At 46.8% G+C, this 20,219-nt stretch overlaps 1 protein-coding gene across 1 annotated transcript in view; it reads right to left on the bottom strand.

Annotated features, from left to right (window-relative positions):
• Slit3 (slit guidance ligand 3) overlaps window positions 1–20,219 on the bottom strand; it is a 584,776-nt gene that overhangs the window by 473,349 nt on the left and 91,208 nt on the right.

Genomic DNA, 20,219 nt, shown 5'->3' with positions numbered 1-20,219 from the left:
GTCTACCACGGTACTTGTAGACTTCATTACACACTCCTACCACCAAGTGAGCTTCTCCTCCTTGCCTTTCCTGCCACGATGGACTGAACTCTCTCAAAGAGAGAGCCCAATTAAAAACAAAATCTTACCTTCCTCATCTATGTCATATATTGTGGTCTCAGTGACTTAAAACTTGGTAACGCAGAAAATAACCCAAGTTTCTTCTGAGCATGGCTGAGACTAACTGTTCACAGAAAGGACCGAGGGACACCGAGCCCCTGTTGTGATGTTGATGAAGGATGCTTTCCTGAGGTAATCAACCTGAAGAGGAGGCTGTTCCTAGCTAGCTCCATGTTCTGCATTGCATCTATTCATAGGTGAAAAGCAATAACCTGGAACAACTGTTACCCCCCATGGTAGAGCTAAACAAACTGAGGAGAAAAGCAGGCTCTACACCCAACATCTCTCAAATGAAGGCCAAGCCTGCTCCTTCCCCTACATCTCCAAGAAAACATGACTCTGGAAAAGGAGACTTACCTACTATCTCCCTTCATTCTATAGACAAAAATCTTCAGTAGAACCACGAACTCAAAGGACATCAGAAAAGGCCAAGCATGAGACAGAAGTATTTATAACATCTCCTAATAAACACCTTTCTTGGAGCATGCAACTCAGCCCTGACAAAGTGTGTGCCACATGGGGTGGGCCCAGGGGTGCTGCTGGAGAAGCTTCTAATCAGAGGGAGGCAGGTACAGAAGGCTGGGAAGTAGGACAGGAAGCGCTCCAACATGCTGCCTGCCTCTATGATGGTCTGGCTCCAATAATTGTGATCTTATTTCTAATGGCTTAGAAAGGATTGTAAAAACATACAACATGAAAGTAGCTGTCTTCTCAGTTTCTAAGCACACAGTTTGGAGGTATGGGGCACCGTTGTGTGGCTGCTCGCACCCTCTGCTCTGCATACCAAGTGCTGTGCAAGCTGCCCTGGCAGTCTCTGGAAGTAGAGCTTAAGGCCTGGTTTGTTATTGTCCTCTTGCCTCCTACGTAATAGATTCAAAGCCAAGGATACAGGCCAGCCCGAGGCCACAGCATCTCTCAGGGGTGCTATAGCAGGATTTGGTCATAATCAGCTAGCTTTCTGCTTTCCTTTCCTCTATGACTGCTACTTCTTCCACTCTGTCCAGACGCTGATCTGCCCTGAGTACAATGCCCTTCCTGAAAAGGACTCTCTTGTTGGCCCTTTGGGCAAGAACTGAGTCTCTCTTTGAGTCTGTCTGGAACCACCCTTGTCGTCACAATTGCACAAAGTCTGGTGAGGATTCCGTTCAGACACCCAACTCTCGGTCTAGGCAAAGCCCTTAGAGTCTAACCCACTGCCTCGTACAGTGGCGGACAGGGTATTTAGTGTGCTAAAAGCCTTAGACTCGCAGCTATAAATAAAGCCAGCCTAGCTCTGAGGCTCCCGGAAGGGAAGAAATACTTTTCATTTCTTTACTGGTATTTATGGCTGGACAAAAATAAAAACACAACCAAATTTAGCCAATTGTGCTCTGCCGGCTGCTTCTCAACCCCTGAATGAGGATTCTTGGCGGCCAGGCTGGGCTCTGATCCCAGTAGCCCCAGGGCCTTTCCACCGCTGACTAGGTTGGGTCACATGCCAGTTCTCCATATCAGGAGTTTAATGTTATATTTCCAGATCACTCTAAGACTTATTCTCTTTTCCTTGGTGAATCAATTGGACAAGGGTCTCCTGCTTCTGTTCCCTGTTGGGGCACTAGCCTGGTTTGAAAGTCAAACTTCAGGCAAGGAGGCCAGCTACCCGAGTTATTGAGTATGGAATGGAGAGAAACAAGCTGTTCTCCTGAAAGTTGCAGATGGTGGCTGATGCCACCTGCTTTGATGTGAATCTGGCACTGGAGGTGGCAATCTCTAGCCACCGTTCGAGTCAGAATGAACAGTGGGCTGAACATAGAACCGAATGGACCTGGATGAGGTCAGCATTGATGCGTTCCACAGGAGCCAGGCCAGGTTAAGCTAGGAAGAGGGCACACACATGTGCCCCCTTTTCCTCTATGATCTGAAGCCTTCTGATGGATCAAGGTCAAAAGCCTACTGGTTGTTGAGTTGCCCTTATAGTTTCTCAACTTCAGTGGGGAAGCTTTAAGACACACAGCCTTGTCTTTGTAAAGGGGTTGTTGAAGACCTACTTGCATTTGGCCATGCATGCAACGTACATGTTCAGGAGCTTTGACCACTGTTGGACTGATCCACTTCAGTCAACCACATACCCACCCGTCTATCTGTCCATTCAACTCTTCTTCTAGTCACCTGATCATTCATCATTTCTCCTTTGTCCCTCCACCCTCCCATCTCTCCAGTTCTTTTTTAATAAAAGCTTGAAGAGACGAGTGAGATGCAATCACTTCTTTAAGACCGCTGTACATAGCTGGGGAAGACATACGTGAAGTATAAAATTATATCATGCTCTTGTAAGCAGAGGTGTGGCAGGGATGTGGAGGAGGGGCAGCTAGGCAGTCCTAGTTAAACAATGCGTCCCAAACAAAGAGACTCTGAGTTCCGATTGGAAGGATGAGCTGGACTCTTCAGGAGCCACAAAGAATTCTCGGTTTAGAGTATATGCAATCCCGTGGATGGCAGAGTCTGCGGGCTGTGTCGGGAGCAGTCTTGTACTGTTTTTGTGAGGAAGTTGGGGGTGGCCTTTATGTAAAATAATAAGCATCAGAAAGAGTATCATCCAGAAAGCAGTCATCTGGTTAGAATTTGAGGACGTCCTCTCGGGTGGCAACAGGCGAGAGGACCACCTGTAGAGCAGTCCTCTCTGACCTGGAAGGGGGCGACACCGGAATTAAGGAGGACAGTTGAGAGTGCTCTAGAGTAATGAGTGCGGGCACCGTTAATAATAACCAAGCACCAGTGCAGAGACAGATGCGACGTGTAACCGGTAGGTTTGTGACTGGACGCCTGTGAGGGATGGGGGCTCGGCAGCAATGGCGGCAATACAAGCGGCCCTCTGAGATTAAGCTTGGGTAATGTATCAGTCAAAATCACTAGTCATCGATGAGCGAGCAGAAGAGAAAAGGGAGGGGGAGGGTACAGAAGGGGAGTGTAGTACCATTCAGAACACCTGGATCACCGAGCTGTCTCAAATGCGTTCCAGCCACTTAAACCTAGTACTAACACTAAAAGACACAAGTCCACCTCCATTTGAAACATTTCACACACATTCAATTCATGGAAAGGCCTAGAGGCCAACACTCATACCGTCCCTGAAAAAAGATAACAGTGGTCGAAGAGGGATCAGGCACTTGCCCATAGCAAAACAGCCAACTTGATGATGTAGGACCTGAAGCCAGATGCCTGATGTTAAACCTGTAGCTAATGGGGCAGGAAGGCCCTTCATTATGCTTCAGTGCTTAATACGTGAGTCTCATCTTCTCAGAATGGAAAATATGGCTAACATAGTCTGTGTCCTACAGAGAGACAGCCACAGCACCAGGCTCACAAGGGACCTTTATGAAGGGCTTGTTCAGTTTGATGCATAAACCAAAAGTCTGGAGTGGCCACTTGGGGGAGTCTGGGGAAGCAGATGGCCCCCTGGGATAGCTATGGGGACCACCTTGAGTGGAGAAAAGGCTCCCAGAGCCCCAGCTTCCAGATTCAGTTGCACAAGGTGAGAAAGAGACAGGCTAACCAATTCACCTCACTGGAGAAAGGACTGGGTTGGGGACCTCTAGGACCACCCACATACCAGCAGTCCCCTTTCTTTACACACAGACTTGTGGAATGTCCAGGTGTCTTGGGCTAGACCCTGGAGGGAGCAAGGCAGTGTGTTGACCCGAAAAGGTCACCAGGGCTGCTTGCGTTAGTCACAAGCAGCCTGTGTTTATTCTCCGTCTGCTGATACTTTCAGAAACACCCTCCTGTCTACACAGAAAGCATCAATGCTACTTTGTTCTCCAAGACAGAAGCTCCCAGTGGAGAGATGGGGAAGAAGCCTTAAGTCACGGCAAAGCACCATCACCACCCCCACCACCCCCAAATTCACAGGCATCCCTGTGAGTGGTAAGAAAGATGAAACTTTGGGGAGACCAGATTGGAGGCGACTCCCGTCAGCTGCCTGCTGTAGCGTAGATGACTTGAGACAACATATCCAGTCTACTACCCTGCCACAGGCCGGAAGTAAACTGCCCTTATCTGATGAATTCAGTAAGCAGCTTCACTTTTGATAGGTTACGGTTTCTGCCACTTCCAATCAGGAACAATCCTGCATTTGGGGCCTGACAGTCTTGTTGGCCAATAGCCTCTCCACCCAGGGTCACTTCGGTTGAGTGACTTGCTCTTTGCCTTTGGGCTCACCCTTTAAATGGTGGTGGCATTTTAAAAAATTGACAGCTTAGGTGACGGATGAAGGATCTTCCTTCTAATATAGCAACTGTGAGCCAATTCAAAACTGACTCCCCTCCTTTCGGCATGTGCTCAATGACATTTGGGTTGGCTCCTGCCAAACTTTAAGATTAGTTATTTTTAGTTTGCAACTCCCAAGTAACCTAAGAGCAATTAGAAACCTTTGTTTTTGAGATCTCTGTAGAAAATTAACTCTGTCGTAGACCAAATCCCCTGCCCCTGAGCTGTCTTTTTGACATTGAAATTGTTTATGAGAACTTAAAAAAAATCTTAAAAGAGATTATTTTAAGAATACAATTATATTATGTAATAGCAAACCGTGGCTCTAACAGGATACCTGAGAGGGCTGAATGGTTTAGCTTCTGCAAACAGTTTTGCAGGGTTTCTCCAGGGCTCAATAAACAGTAGCAGCTACAACTACTGTTATTATCATTAAGAGCTCAAAAGTAGGGATTGATCTTTTTCCATCACAGATGACTGTATCGGTCAGCAAGGCAGTAACAAGCGAGCTCCAGTCTCGCTGGGCCAATACTGAGCATGCTGAACACCTTTCTTCTTCTATGATGCCACAGGAGAAAACATGGTCATCAGAGCCACCGTGTCAGGAGAGAAAGAAAAGAGGGAGGTGGGGTACTAAAGGCAGGAGGGACCACGGCAGCTCACAATCCTCTGACCCTGTAGTGACTCACAAAACTTCTCCTGCTATCCCATTAGCCTTAACTAGTCACATGACCCAAAGGCAGCAGGAATATACTGGAAGCTTTGGATACCTGGTGGGGACTCTCCTAATAACCAACATTGCTTTGGCTTTTTTCCTTTGTTAACTTGTTCATTCTTCCCTTCCTGCTTTTTTGTTTGTTTGTTTGTTTGTTTTTTTTTGTTGTTGTTGTAATGTTAACACAGGGTGCTTACTACACACTATAGTACTCTATATAGATGTATCTCTTAATCGTTTGAGCAGCTTAAAGAAGACATCGAGGCACAAGAGAGGTTAGGTAAGACCTCACACCTTATAAATGAGACTTAGGCAGCGCGCTCTTGGACACTAAAGCCTGTGCCTTGGACCTCTGTCATGTGGCCGTCATGACTTTGTTACTTACGTAACAGGAGGCCCCTCGATAATCCCCAACGGGAACCAATACCAAGACGCAGCTGCCGGTGCTAGAGTTGGAGAAACTGAGTCAGAGAGCAGCCTAAGAAGCCGACCCTGACCATGCCTGCTGTCAGTCTTGAACCCCCCATGTACCAGAACACTCTGAGGGTCCCTGGGCTGGAGCATCGTTTAGGAAATTGTGGCCTTGTTTCTCTCGGACCTGATGAGTTTTCCATTCAGAACGGCCCCGTGTGTTCTCAGCTCCTACAGGCAGTTCTGGACACCCATGTGGGTGTCCTGTGTTAAGGTCTGACGGACTCTGAGATCTTTCCTTACACAGATTAACTTAAAGAGAAAATAAGCTCGGAGCCCCCACTCCTCCACAACAACGCCCTCTGACTTTCCCGCACCTTATATTGGATCAATTTTCCTCCAATTACACGGCTGTTGGGGAGAGCACACCGATGGCTGCAGACTACTCGCCTCTGACCATAGTCCCTCTGCCACCATATGCTCGACTGTCACTGCATCCATAAGACTCTGATTCGGGGAGGAAAAGAGGGGCAGGGGATGAAAGGGGCGTGGTTCCCATCTATGCAGCTGCACAGGAGACCTCTGGGCTGTTGGAGATTGAGATGGGTGCCAGGAAACTTGGGCTTCAGGGTTGCTGCCTCTCAGGTCTACGTCACGTTGGCTCAGAGCAACGCTGATGGCACAGAGGCTGTAATCAGCAGGTTGCTTTATGAATGACCCAAGTCAAGAGCACGGTGGGAGATGGCTCAGTGGGTAGAACAGTTGCCGCACAAGCATAAAGACCCCAATTCCGGTCCCCAGCACCCATGTAACAAGCCAAGCATGGTGGTGTACGCCTGTGACCCCACACTGGGGCTGCAGAGTTAATCAGATCTTAGGGACTCACTAGTCAGCCCCTGTAACAGAAGAGCAAGCTAGATGGAAAGACCCTGTCCCTGAAAATGAAAAAAAAAAAAAAACAGCTTGCCAGTGGTGTTGCACACCTTTAATGCCAGACGCAGAGGCAGGTGGATCACTGAGTTTAAGGCCAACCTGACACAGAATGAGCTCCAGAACTCTGCCTCAAAAAATCCAATCAACTAACCAACTAAATAAAACAAAGCAAAACACACTAAACCACACACACACACACACACACACACACACACACACACACACACACACACAGAGTTTTAAATAGGGTGTCCACTGTCATCATAGCAGGAAGCATGGCAGCATGCAGGCAGACGTGGTGCTGGAGATGAGGGTTCTGTATCTTGATCTGAAGGCAACCAGGAGTGACTGGCACTCGCAGGTAGCTAGGAGGAAGCTGCTCTCTTCTGTAAGGGGTGGAGCCTAAGCATAGGAAGAGACCTCCAAAGCCCGCCCTCATGGTCCTCCAACAAGGCCACACCTCCAACAGTACCACTCCCTATGGGTCAAGCATATGCAAACCACCATACACACAGACACACACATACATGCGTGCACACTCATGCATATGCACACACACAGAGCCAGGGAGATCAGTTTTAGGCGTTCACTTCAGTTTACCGAGGCCCTCAGATCTTCTCAGCGGCTTGTGTACCTCTCATCTCATAATGGGACCAAACACACTCGGCAGCTTCCTCCCTGAAGCCCTTCTGAGAAACTACCATGGTGCAGCTCGTCCTGCCCCACAGTGCAGCTCAGGCTGCTCCTTTCAGTGTGGGATGACGTTCTTTGCCTTGCTCCTATGGTGGCAGCTGTGGGGATATTAAGGGGCCAAGTCCATGAAATTTACCTAATGGCGGAGGAAGACGAGACATAGCGATGGAGAGGAGGTGCGGCATGAGAAGAGGGAAGAAGTGCGTACAGTCTGGATACTTTGGAATTTCTTTTACCCGACATGGGGAAGACGGTGAAGAGAGGAGGGTGGAGGGCAGGGGGCTGACTCAAATGTGCTAAGCTGTATCTGCCTGTGTTTGCATAAATAACCACAGACGCAGATCTGGGTTTCTGAGGTAAGACTCAGAGATTGAGTGGCATTTAAGGTTATGAATGTGGATTTAGTCTCCGTGGTACGGGATGATAGGAGGGCAGGAGACTGGGCATCCCTCAGAGACTGAATGATGAGAAAACTTGCCTCTGTGGGGTAGGAGGAAAAGCAAGTACAGCTGCGGGACAAGAGAGGAAGGACAGAAGGGGAAGACTGAGAGATAGAGGAGGGAGATACTTGTCTTTACAGTAAAGGGCTCATTGGAGACTTGAGATCAAAGCTTCATCCAGAGATAGGCATGCACTATTAGCTGGGATGATTAAAAAAAAAGATTCAGGAACTTCATTCATTCATTCATTCATTCATTCATTCTTGTGCTCATGACCTACGCTTCATATCCTGCGTGCAAAGATTACAAGTACACGGCAGCACAACTTGCTGGCGTGGGGGTCAAATGAGACTTCTCTATCAGTGAGTACATAAGGAAGGCAATGGCTCATGGTGGGGCCAAGTGTGGGCCATGTGGCAGTAGCAGGGCAGACAGAGGTCAGGGGACAGTAACAAGTAGGGGCTAAGGAACCTCTGGAAGTCTCTCCCAGCCACTTCTACTTTCCCAGAGCAATGAGAAAACCAGATTCTGAGCAGAGGGGAGGAGGGGAAGGAGGTGACAACTGAGAAGAAAAAGCTAGAAATACTCATGTAGGAAACACGGGGGTTGGGGAGGCAGCAGAGAATGGCCGCTTGGGATGAGCGATCGAATAACTGTGATCTGTCCACATATATTTTTTACTTGGCTCCATAAAGTCCCCTTTCTGAAAGAGTACCAACAGCAGCCAGCTGGATTCAGCCAGGGTTCAGGTTTTTTCATGTGAGGATGACGGAGGAAGGGGGGGGAGGGGTGTTGAAGGTGTTTTAAATGACAGCAACAGCCACGGAACCTGGGTTGGGTGAGGGAGAAGAGTGGGGAGGCCCATGGACAAGATAAGAGCCTCTGAATTATTTAGACTCCTGCAGCTTCCAGTCCAGGAAGTCTTGGTCAGAGTGTGAGGCAGGGGCTTCCGAGAGCTGTGGGTCATCTTAGTTCTGCCCCTCTGGCCTTTCTGAGCACAGGGTTTCTCCATCCACTCAGTGGTTGGCACGAGTGACTGCTAAGTTCGCTTTCCTCATCCTCAGTCTCAGATCTGGGTAGAGAGCACTTAGGTTCTAAGCCAAGCTTACAACTTAACCTCTCTCTGTCTTTGTCTCTTCCTTTGAAAAGGGGGGAGCATGGCACCTACTATCACATGTTAAATGCCATGAAAGCGGGCACTGTTTACGGAGCATATCAAGTTATTTCCAGCAGCTCCCGGTGCTGAATGAATCTCGCTAGCTGGCCAGTTGGTTAGCTGGCTGGTTGGTTTAATGATGTTTTCAAGGGCTGGAGAGATGGCTCACTCAGGAAAGGGCCTGGTGTGCAAGCATGAGGGGCGAATTTGGATTCCCAGAGCTCACATAAAAACTCAGCAAAGATGAGTCCATGTCTGGACTCTCAGTGTAAAGGAGATAAAGGGCTCACTGGCCAGCTATCCTCACCAAAGTGATGATTTCCAGGTTTAGTGAGAAACTCTGTCTAAAACACCAAGGTAGAAAGTGACTAAAGAAGACATCAGCCATCTGGCTTCTGCATGCATACACACGTGTGCACACTCCTGCCCAGGCATGTGTACAAACCCACATGAACTTGGACATACCTCGTTCACCTGACACACATAAAGAATACCAATGTCGCCTATCACACGAAGGAATATAACTTTGAAGTCTGAACGTGCTACAGAACATGTTCTGGGAACAATACTGCCCAAGTACCCCTGCACTGGCTTTTTGTCTTCTCACTGTGAAAACCAGAGTATTTTATTAGCAGCCCTCAAGACTCTGTCAACCAAGATCCCAGAGGGTCACGATCATGAGGTAGATAAAATATTTGACTGCATGCTGGCAATAGCATAGTAAGAGTCTGGCAATGAGGCTATGTTGTTAGAGCTCTGTAGTTAGGTGAGGTAAAGAGAAAACACCTTAAGAGAGATGGTAGAGTCAGGCAGGCTTCAATACCAGTTAAGATATTTTCAGGAAGAGGGTTCTAAACAACACAGTCAGAGATGAAAGAGAGAAAAGGCCTAACTTTGTGTGTGTGTGTGTGTGTGTGTGTGTGTGTGTGTGTGTGTCTGTATGTGTGTGAGTGTGTCTGTGAATGTGTAGGTGTCTGTGAGTGTGTGTGTGTCTGTGAATGTGTATACATCTCTGTGTGTCTGTGTGAATGTGTGTGTCTGTGCCTGAATTTCTATGTGTCTGTGTGTCTGTGTGAGTGTATGTGTGTGTCTGTGTGTGTCTGTGTGTTTGTGTGAATGTATGTGTGTGTGAGTGTGAGTCCATGAATCTTTATGCGTCTGTGAGTGTGTGTCTGTGTATGTGTATGTATCTGTGTGTGTCTATGTCTGAATTTGTATGTATCTGTGTGTCTGTGTGAATGTATGTGTGTGTGAGTGTGAGTGTATGTATCTGTGTGTGTCTATGTCTGAATTTGTATGTATCTGTGTGTCTGTGTGAATGTATGTGTGTGTGAGTGTGAGTGTATGTATCTGTGTGTGTCTGAGTGTCTGTGTGTGTGTCTGTGTGAGTGTATGTATGTATGTATGTGTGGGAGTGTGTATGAGTGTGTGTGTCTGTGTCTGTGTGACTACGTGTGTCTTCGTGAGTGTGAGTATGTATGTATGTGTGTCTGTGAATGTGTACTGTCTCTGTGTGTATATGCAAATGTGTGTGTTTGTGTGAGTGTATATGTATGTGTGTGTCTGTAATTGTGTAAATGTGTGTGAATGTGTGTGTGTGTGTGTGTGTGTGTGTGTGTACACTGGGGGCAGGGAAGGGGGACTGAGAATACCTTGGACCTTGGCAGTGTTCCACAGAGGCTTGCTCTGTTAAGACATTCAGCATGCCATGAACAGTCTGTGGTTAATGTCAAGTCATTTCTACTACAAAATAGGAAGAAAACACTTTAGGCAGTTATGAGAATGTTTTTTTTCTACTTAAAAATCGCTCAAACAATGCAAGAAAGCTGGTTCTAAACATGAAGACATGTGTATGGGACACCACAGATTCCAAATTCTCTCTGGGTTACTCTAGGCCCTTTCTTGGAGTCTCAAACCTCCTCAACTCACACAGGTAGGAAACTGACAGATGTAAATTGAAAGAGAAATACTAGAGTTGGCTGATGTCAGAGAGGGCAGGTGCAACTCAGCACAAAATTTCTTAAAATGTACTGCTTCAAATGATCCTGTTTGAACCCACTGGCCTTTCCTTTTTGTTCTGAGTAAGTTCAAAGTAAGAAGGGGGGCGGGATGGGGTGCTGGGCAAAGTCCTGACAGCCAGAGATTCCAACACTCCTCGCTTGTGAATGACAAACTCCTCCTTCATTTTTGTTCCAAACACTCTTGCCGCAGAAGATCTGTTAATTATGGTGTAAGGCTCTGTGTTTAGCCAGGCATTTAGAGAGATAACTACAAACCTAGCAACAGGGGAAAATAAAGATCTTAAGCCCTCTAAGGCACGAGCCCAAGAATGCAGAGTAATTATCTGTGACCAAATCTCATCTATAACTAATTAGAGTTTTACTTTCTCGCAGCGTTTCCTCCCTGGTCTGCGTCCAAGAATTTTTCTTATTATTTTATTCCTAGAAAAGGGAAATACCTGGATATTATTAGAAGTATTGGATAGGAAGGGAACAGGGCAAGGAGAAAGGGGGCTTTTCTGATTGTCTTATTACTCTGAGGCAACTGGGTCTTTCTTAAATGACTCCCCCTTTCTGAGTGTTTTTCCAGCATGGAAAGGACTTCTCAACCCGCTGGCTATTGCATTTAAACAGTTTAAGAGCCCTGCTTGCCCCACTCACCCTGCTCACCCCCACCTCTGGTGAGCAGCTCCACATCCCAACCACGGCTTCAAGTTCCCATCCAAACTTGTTGGCATCCCAAACCGAATCCCAGATGTTCACTTAGTGAGAAATAAATGAATGGCCCAAGCTGTGGGCCATCAATGGTCTTCATAAATAGATTCCAGGTGTGCTGGCCTCAGGACCACGATCTCCGGCTCCCTTACAAACACCGCCACTACCACCACCACAACCACCACCAAAACCAATGCTGTCCAGAAAATAACCCAGCACCATCTCCAGGTGTAAATCACCTGTACAACAGGCACAGATGGCTGCCCCACTTAAATGACATATTTTCAGTTATGGACAGAAGTAAAGGGCTCTACACACACACACACACACACACACACACACACACACAATTTATATGAATATATAATTTATTTATATAAATATGTATTTATACATACATATATACACATACATACATACATACATACATACACATACACACATGTATATTTGTCATCAGGGTTCAAAACCATGGTGTTTTTTGTTGGTCCTATAAGGGATTAAAATCCCTGACCTGCCTAACTGGCAGCCCTGTCCACTGGTCACTTTAGCTGCCTCTCGTGTTTTCCATTCTTTATCGTGCAAACATCTTTGTCCCCCATGTTGAAATCCTAACTTCCAAACATGAAGGCGTTAGGAGGAGGGGGATCTCTGACAGATGGTTCTTCATGAGGGTGGAGCGATGGTGAATAGCATTTGTGACCTTCTGGAAAACAGACCACAAGCACTACCTGCCCTTTCCTTGTTTAAGGACACAGCTGTATGTCGCCATCTATGAACAGAGAGCAGCAGGTCAACTAATCTGCTGCCTACCCTTTAGAATGATGGGAAATAACTTTCTCTCATTCCTAAGTCACTCAGACCATGGTACTGTGTTGCAATGGTCCACACAGACTAAGACACTATGCAACTCACTCTACTGGAAGTTTATCAAGCTCCTACTCCTCATCTATCAAACAGTGCAGGAAGTAAAAGAGGGGTGATGGCAAAACCTAGGCTTCCATTGAAACAGCACATCTCTGCCTCTCTGAAGGTTCAGCTCTCCCTCCCACGGGATTTGGGTGCAGAGAACTGTTTATCCGGTCTGTCGAAACAGCACATCTCAAGTCATCCAATTGCATACTAAAGAAGAAGCAGTGTTGGTTGAGCACCTATTCAGTGTCGTCCTCTGAGACACCAAATCCAGCAATATCGCTTTCTAAAGGGGCTGGCAGCTTGGTTAGAAAGGCAAACAGGTCGCCGAAGATTGAGGGTGCCTGTGACATGTGCTAAGAAGGAGATCCAGGGAAAGGAAGTTACACTGCCATACCCAACCTGTGGCCACAGGCCCCATCAAGCCAAAACAGGTATGAATGTGACCCAGAAAGGGAGGTGACAACTTCCTGTTGTCCAAAAGGACTGGGCACTCCTGCTTATTGACAGGCATTTTCTCTCCCTCAGGGAGGCAGATATAGGCCAGCCTAGAGCAGATTAAGAGTAGATACAGGCAGGTTTATTAGGAGGCAGCTTGCGGGTGGGTTCACCAATCTCACAGGTAGAGGTCGATGAAGTCACACAACCAGACTAAAGCAAAGGGGTTTTATAGAGCTTAGGGGAGGAGTGATGATGTGCCAGCCAGGAGCTGGGACGGTGCTCAGACACAATCAAAATCTGAGCCCCCAGGTGGGCACTCAAGGGTGGGTTGCCAGAAACATGGGGATGAGGAGTGATGATGTTAGCTCAGAGTTTTTCCTGTGCGGGCGGGGTTGGGGAAAGGAGGGCAGATGGGGTTTCCCAGCTTGTGCAGGGGATGAGCAGGGGTTCCAGTCTAACACATCTGGAAAGAGAAGAAGAGATAATCAAGGAATAGAAAATGGAGACATGTAGAAGTATGCGGTCAGAAACACCAAGACATAATGCTCTAGGAAGAACACCCTTTTTATATGACAGAGAGAGGAAGAGGAAGGATATTTATTAGCCTGAGGAGGAGGAGGAGTTTGGAGTACTTGTAACCCTGGATGGTAAGATCAAGAAATATGAATTACAAGTCAAGTTATAAAATCAGACAATGGCTTGTACTGTAAAAATAAAGAAAGAAGGAGGGGCTAACCAGAGGTGAAGGAATCTGTGAAGGAGCCAATTGTTGAAGGACAGGAAAGGAAAAAGGATAGAACCTTCCAGGCTCAGAGGATGGTGGGGACAAAGCTACAATCAAATGATTTTGATGATTACACACAGTGAGAGGCCAGCCATAAACAAAGGAGAGAGGAAGAGTGTGAGGGCCAACTTTGGTGGCTAACTTGACTCCATCTGGTATCAATTAAAACCTGAGGCGCTTGATTTGTATGTGAATGTTCTTCTTTGGATAGTGTGAGGTGGAGACTCTTCCTAAATCTAGGCCACACCTTCCAGTGGTAGCCCACATAAAAGGACACAGAACAAGGAAGTTTTGCTTTTTGCCTGCTTGCCCTTACTCTTAAAGTCAAGTCCATCTATCCGGTTGCCTGATTGTTGTAGACATTTTTAATAGCAATCCACGGTTTCTACCCTGCCTTTGATCACTCAGTTAATGCATAAAAAACACATAACCTTTATTATTTACAATAAGCCTTTAACAGCACAAGAGCTGGGCAGATATCTGTCCTGTATGTTATTAGAATCTAATTTCCTATTGATAACCCCGAGTTATTACTCAACTGTGTTTCATCTGGGCTGCTCTTAACTCCAATTGGCCTGACTCAGGGCCATGTTTTCTTGACTCCTAACCCATGGCTACCTTTGTTCCTTCTCACCTTCTCTCCTCCTCATGCTTCTCCTCTGAGCTCCCAGGCCTAGGAACTCTAAAACCTGCCTATGTCTTTTCTGCCCAGCTATTAGCTGTCAGCATCTTTAGTCACCAATCAGCAATAACTTGGGGGCAAGGTCACACAGTTCACTTGGGTCTATGGGCTGACTCTTTAATCTCTAGGGCAACCAGGTCTTGGGGGCCTACACTTAGCATTTGAATACACAGCAGAAGACCACACCTCAACACCTGACACCTTCTTCCACTGGTGTTCAAACCTCTTCTCCAATGTAGACTGAAGACCACCTGAGACAGGCAGCCTCATAAACTGAATGACTACTGGATTCTTGGCCTTTCCTTTAAGAAACAGCCATTGTTGGGCTATCCAGACCACTGCCTGTAAGCCACTCTAATAAAATTGTGTGCACATGTGTGTGTGTGTGTGTGTGTGTGTGTGTGTATGTGCGTGCGTGCGTGCACGTACATGCACGTGTATATGTGTGCACACATGTGTGTTTAAATATATATGTATATATATTCATTCTATCAGTTATATTTCTTTAAAGGACCCCGACTAAAACAAGAGGGAAGAAGATGAAAGACCAGAGTCCCAAAATGCAAGAGTTCAGAGGACAAGAAATGCAGTTAATGGCTGGCCACTGAAGCTTCCTGGCCACTGAAGCTTCCTAAATACACAAAGTGAGGTAAACAAGTCATAAGGTAAGAGGAATATTATTGGGATGTGCTGGGCAGCAGAGCAACCAAAAGTGAGAGTTTATAGAGATCAGGAAGGATATCGATGTGTGAATTGTGAGTTAGGATGTAAATCAAAGGGATCTGAGCTAAGAATGGATGCACAGAACATGAGTTCAGCCAGGATGTGGTGGGACACTAAACAAGCACATTGACACAGAACACTGATAGGAAGAAAGGGTGTGGTGGCAGGTGGGACCACTGTTTCAATATTCCTCCCAGTTCCTTTGTATAGAACTGTACAGTCAAGGTTTTCTTCTACATGTCTTTGCATACATTTCTCCTTGCCCTAGTGATGCTGACGTTGGTCATGTAATTTAATTTGGTCATTGGGAGATCAGTAGATGTGAGGTGAGCAGAGGTTTCCAATGTGTTTGTATAACTTGACTTGATCTCATCTCTTTGACATCAGAACACTTTCTCCTCTAGACCAATCTACAGCTTGAACCTACTAGGGCTATCCTGAACTTTGGGATCAGCTACACCCACCCAAACCGTGACCCAAATATGAGGGAAAAGAACACATAAGCCACTGAGGCTTGGTGGATACCTGGGTAGAAGGAAGAGCTGACCAATCTCACTATAGGAGAAGAATGGGGTGTGGAGGAGAGAGCTGCCTCATGACTTTCTCGTCTATTCTTATCTCCTTCACCTCATTTCTAACTAGTTGCTACAGCAACTGTCCCCACGTGAAACTCACCATCACTCTGTTTAAAATCCCCCCAAAGACTCTCAGTTCACTCAGAGTACGGATCCAAATTCTTACCAAGCGTCTCTCTGCGTTCTTCCCATCCCCCAACCCAGATTCCTCCAGAGTTCATCTCATCGTGCCTGCGCCTTCTCATAAGCTGTGCCTCTTCGTACCCTCCTCTGAGTATCTTCCCTGCTTTCTCTTGCAGGCCAACAACAGTCCTTCTTTTATTATAATAGGTGACAACTTCTCGTCATTCAGAAATCTGTTCAAATTTCCCTTTCTCCCAGAAACCTTCCTTTCCCACCCACTGGAACTACAGCTCCAGCCCTGTACCTTCTGATCCACTCCCTTGATTCACTGGCTACATATTTTACATATATCACATTCATATATATATATATATATATATATATATATATATATATATATGTCTGCCATGTACCACTTGGAGCAAACTGAGTGAGGTCATCAAGTCTGTCTCCTCATCACTTAAAGGGACAAAGCACAAACATCCAGCAAGTGCCAATGTGTGTCCTCCCAAAAGGGAGGAGACAGAGTATGTAGTTTGCTCCCCATGTCATGCCGGAGACAGTGGGTACCCAATGACTGGGCACAGGAAGGTATTCTGGGGGGCAGTGGTTCTAAAAGGCTACTGAGGAGCCTAGAAGGGATCAGGGGTACGAAGCAACAGAGAGTCTAGGAACCTCAAAGGAGGAAGGAGGAACAGTCTGGCTGGTCTGGGAAACAGGAAAGAGGTTCTTGACACCACAGAGTAGCAATGGAATCCAATAGGGGAAGGGAGCCAATTTCTATGGAAGCGAGGAGGGGGTGGGAATAAGAAGATGGGCTTAAGAGCCTACATATCACCCAACATTTAATAGGGAGTCCCTATGGTATTGAAGTTGTGGAAGGAGGGGCATGTGCAGCCAGGGTTTTCCTTCGGGCTACTCCACCCTGTATCCAGATGGGCATGGTCATTTCCTCCATCTTGAATCTGTTCTCCCACTTCCGCAGAAGGCTCTACTCTGTTCTGTGCCATTCCCCTGTGCCCCAGTGACAGGTGCTTGGAGCTTAGCCCCTTGCCATATCTTGAAACCATGGCTTTCTCCTCGTTCTGCTGCCGTGCCTGGTCCTGGCTGCTTCTGCATTGTGCAAACGGGCTCCTCTGGTCTCCTCACCTCCAGTCCTGCTCCTTAGCCTCCCACTCAACTGTAGACAGCTCCCTACAATCTAAACCTCCTCATGTTATTTTCCTAGTGAAAATCCTTCCGCAGCTCCCTCAAACCCTCCAATTTGCAAGTTCTATACCACATGTCCTCTGCTCTGAGCCCTGGTGAACACCACTCCCACTCATGCCTTATCATTTCTCTGAGTTTACAAATGCTCCTACGTCTGGAATATTTTTTTTTCTTCTCCCTTAATTCATTCACTTCTGTTCACCAGTTAGGTCTTGGTTGAAAAGACACCTTGTGTAAAATGGACACCACCCACTCTTCTCTGCTCTTGGTACGGGGTCATTAAAAAAAAGAAAAAAACTTGATTGCTATTGTATTCTGTTAGGAGAGCCAGACAGTAGTCACTTTAGGCTCGGCAAGCTCTATGCTGTCAGTCACGACTACTCGGCTCTGCCCAGGAAGCATGAAAGCAGCCATAGACAATATATAATTATGCGTGGCTGGGTTAGAATAAAACTTTATTTAAACAACAGGCAGCATGCTGGGTTTGTCTCCCAGGTTGCACTTTGCCACTTCCAGCTCGATGTCATCTCTGCGTATGGAGACTGCTTGTCCACCGATGACACCTGAGCAAGGGAGGAAGCTTGAGTGAATGTGAATTGACGAACGGCACGAACGCCTCGCCCCTCCTATTTAAGAACCCCCCAGGCTCCCATCCGTGTACAAGAAACCATCTTTTCTTGTTTTCTCATGACTACCTATTAAAAATATTAACCGTATTTATGGAGTACTGGTCTTAAAGGTGTTATAACCATCATCCTACTTCACTTTTAAAATGGATGGACGTGGAGTCTATGATATTAATTGAAGTCATATAATCAGAGAAAGGACACAAAACACATGCTGTATGTTCTCTCTTAAGTATGGAATCTAGCCAGTGTGGGGTGTGTGTGTGTGTGTGTGTGTGTGTGTGTGTGTGTGTGTGTACGTATATATAAACCAGCGGCTCTCAAGCTTCCTGATATTAGGACCCTTTAATACTCTTCCTCATGTTGTGGTAACCCCTCCCCCAGCCATAAAATTATTTCCGTTGCTACTTCACAACTGTAATTTTGCCACTGTTACGAATTATAATGTAAATATCTGTGTCTTCCCATGGCGTCCGGCCACCCGAAGTGGCCAGGACCCACAGGTTAAGAACATACACGTGGGTTCACGATAACATGAAGAGACGTCAATGAGAAAGGCTGAACATAAAAGGGGAAGGAATGAATGCAGGTGATGGACCTGAGTTATGAACGGGGAGAGGAAACACTGTTTCTCTAGTTCTAGCTAGTATCTAGTTCTAATTCTGCCATGGATTTTTTTCTGCGATGAATAAGTACAGAAAGTGTACCTGATGGGGAGAGTGTAAAATTCGATGTCACCCTCTGCAGCTTCTGACCCGGATGCTTGCTCTGTATAGAAGTTTGCCGCGTTGTACAGACTTTGGGTTAGGTTAACTTTGGTGTGTGGTAATTTTACCCATTTCCAGGGCTTTTTAATAATATAGTTTTTTAAAAGTCTGATCAAAATGAGGGGAAAGGAGCTACAAACTATTATTGTCCTTAACTTACACAGGAAGAAACCTCAGAGAGCTTCCTCACAGGTGGGCTTCATTCAGCCTTGCCTTTGAGCAGTGGTTTTCCACCTCTGGGTCTTGACCCCTTTGGCAAACCTCTATACCCGTCCCCCAAATATTTACATTAAGATCCATTAAGATCCATAGTAGTAGCAAAAATAGTTATGAAGTAGCAACAAAATAATTTTATGGTCGGAGGTCATCACAACATGAGAAACTACTGAAGGGCCACACCATCAGAAAGGTTGAAAGGCTTGCCCTGAGGCATTGCATGTGCTTGGAACTAGCTTCTTGGCTGGGCTGCTTCCCCAGAACTTCATGGTTAGCCTTTGCTGGCTTGGCCCATGAGCCAGAATCCCAGCCTAAGGTAGAACACGTGTGGAAATCTGCCTTCCCACCCATCTCCAGGGTGATGCTGCGGCCTCCGCCCACTGGGTTCATCTCTGCCTCGGTCCTGACTCACCCTCTGAGTTCCATTACACCACTCCTTCCTTCTCATTTCCACCCCGAAGCTGTACCCAGCTGCACAGGTGAGGTCCAGAGCCTGCTCCCCGGAGTTCATCTACTGAGGGGAATGGCCAGTTTTCCCACTCTCCTCAATCTCAAGACTCCAGGGCGAGCTCTTCTGCCTGCCATGAATGGCAAGAGATTTGGGGGGAGGGAGGGCGTCTCTCCCTTGGAGTGCCACTACCCAGCAGACAAGAGGCAGGACTGGCAGGGCTAGCTCACCTGCAACCCTTGTTACCATGGCCAGCTCTACTGGTGAGCATGCCCCGAGGGCATGAGAGCAGGAAAGCCAGCCCTCTTAAGTAAGTTCTGATACCAGAAAGCTTCTTTCCGAAAGTCAGTCAACAATAGACTGTATCCAAAAGTTTCAAAGCGTGAGAAAAACCTGACAGACAGCAATGCTGTGAGAGAAGCAGTAGCCGGCTCAGCTGCCTTCCGACAGAGATTTAGCCAATTACAGAAAACACTTCCTTTGGCCCGAAAGCTGGCCATTGAATCAGCCTTGGGGTAGAGTAGGCTGTAACGCTAACCCCCAAAGGGCCGCTCTTCACTCCAAGGCCGGATTTCATCTTTAATTCGGAGATGGTTATCTGAGGTATGCTACTGAGAGGGTGGGAGGGCTCCCAACAAAAGCAGATCTCTCACTGAGGAGCTGGAGGTAGCTCTGGTCTGAACCTGTCCTTTTCCCTTTCTGTCACACGCCCTGTGCCTCTCAGCCTGAACTCCAAGCCCACTGCAGCTCACTGAGAAGGTCTAAGCCTGACTTACCACCGTGACTGAGTTCTGCTGGGTCAGGGGGGCGTGGCTTGGTCATTAGTAGCTTCTTAACGGTCTACATGTGTTGTGTTTCAGATAAAAGACTAAGAGTGTGAGACACCATCACCTGGGAGTCCAGCTACCAGCTGACGTGGAAACCATCCATGGAGACCCCAGGTTCAATCTGCAGTATGGCTACATAACTATTCTTCCCTAAAATAATATCTGGCTTTCATTCTTTAGTGACAACTCACTTGGACATGACTTTGAGTGGGGTTTTGTTGTTGTTGTTTGTTTGTTTTTTGGAGGGTTCTTTTGGGTGAGTCCAGGGTATAAGGGGAACTGGTGTGAGGACAAGCTCGTTGTAAATAAACAGGTATGTGTTTCTTTTTATTGAGAGACCATGGATCTCTGAGGAATGCACACTGCCCACCTGTAAGCAGGGGGAAGAGTTTCCGGAGAGGACACACAAAGCCAGGGGCA

The sequence above is a fragment of the Rattus norvegicus genome, chromosome 10 (genome assembly GCF_036323735.1).
Source record: "Rattus norvegicus strain BN/NHsdMcwi chromosome 10, GRCr8, whole genome shotgun sequence".
Classification (NCBI taxonomy): Eukaryota; Metazoa; Chordata; class Mammalia; order Rodentia; family Muridae; genus Rattus; species Rattus norvegicus.
The sequence above is the reverse complement of the archived record's forward strand: the minus strand, read 5'-3'. Positions and strand labels throughout refer to the sequence as shown.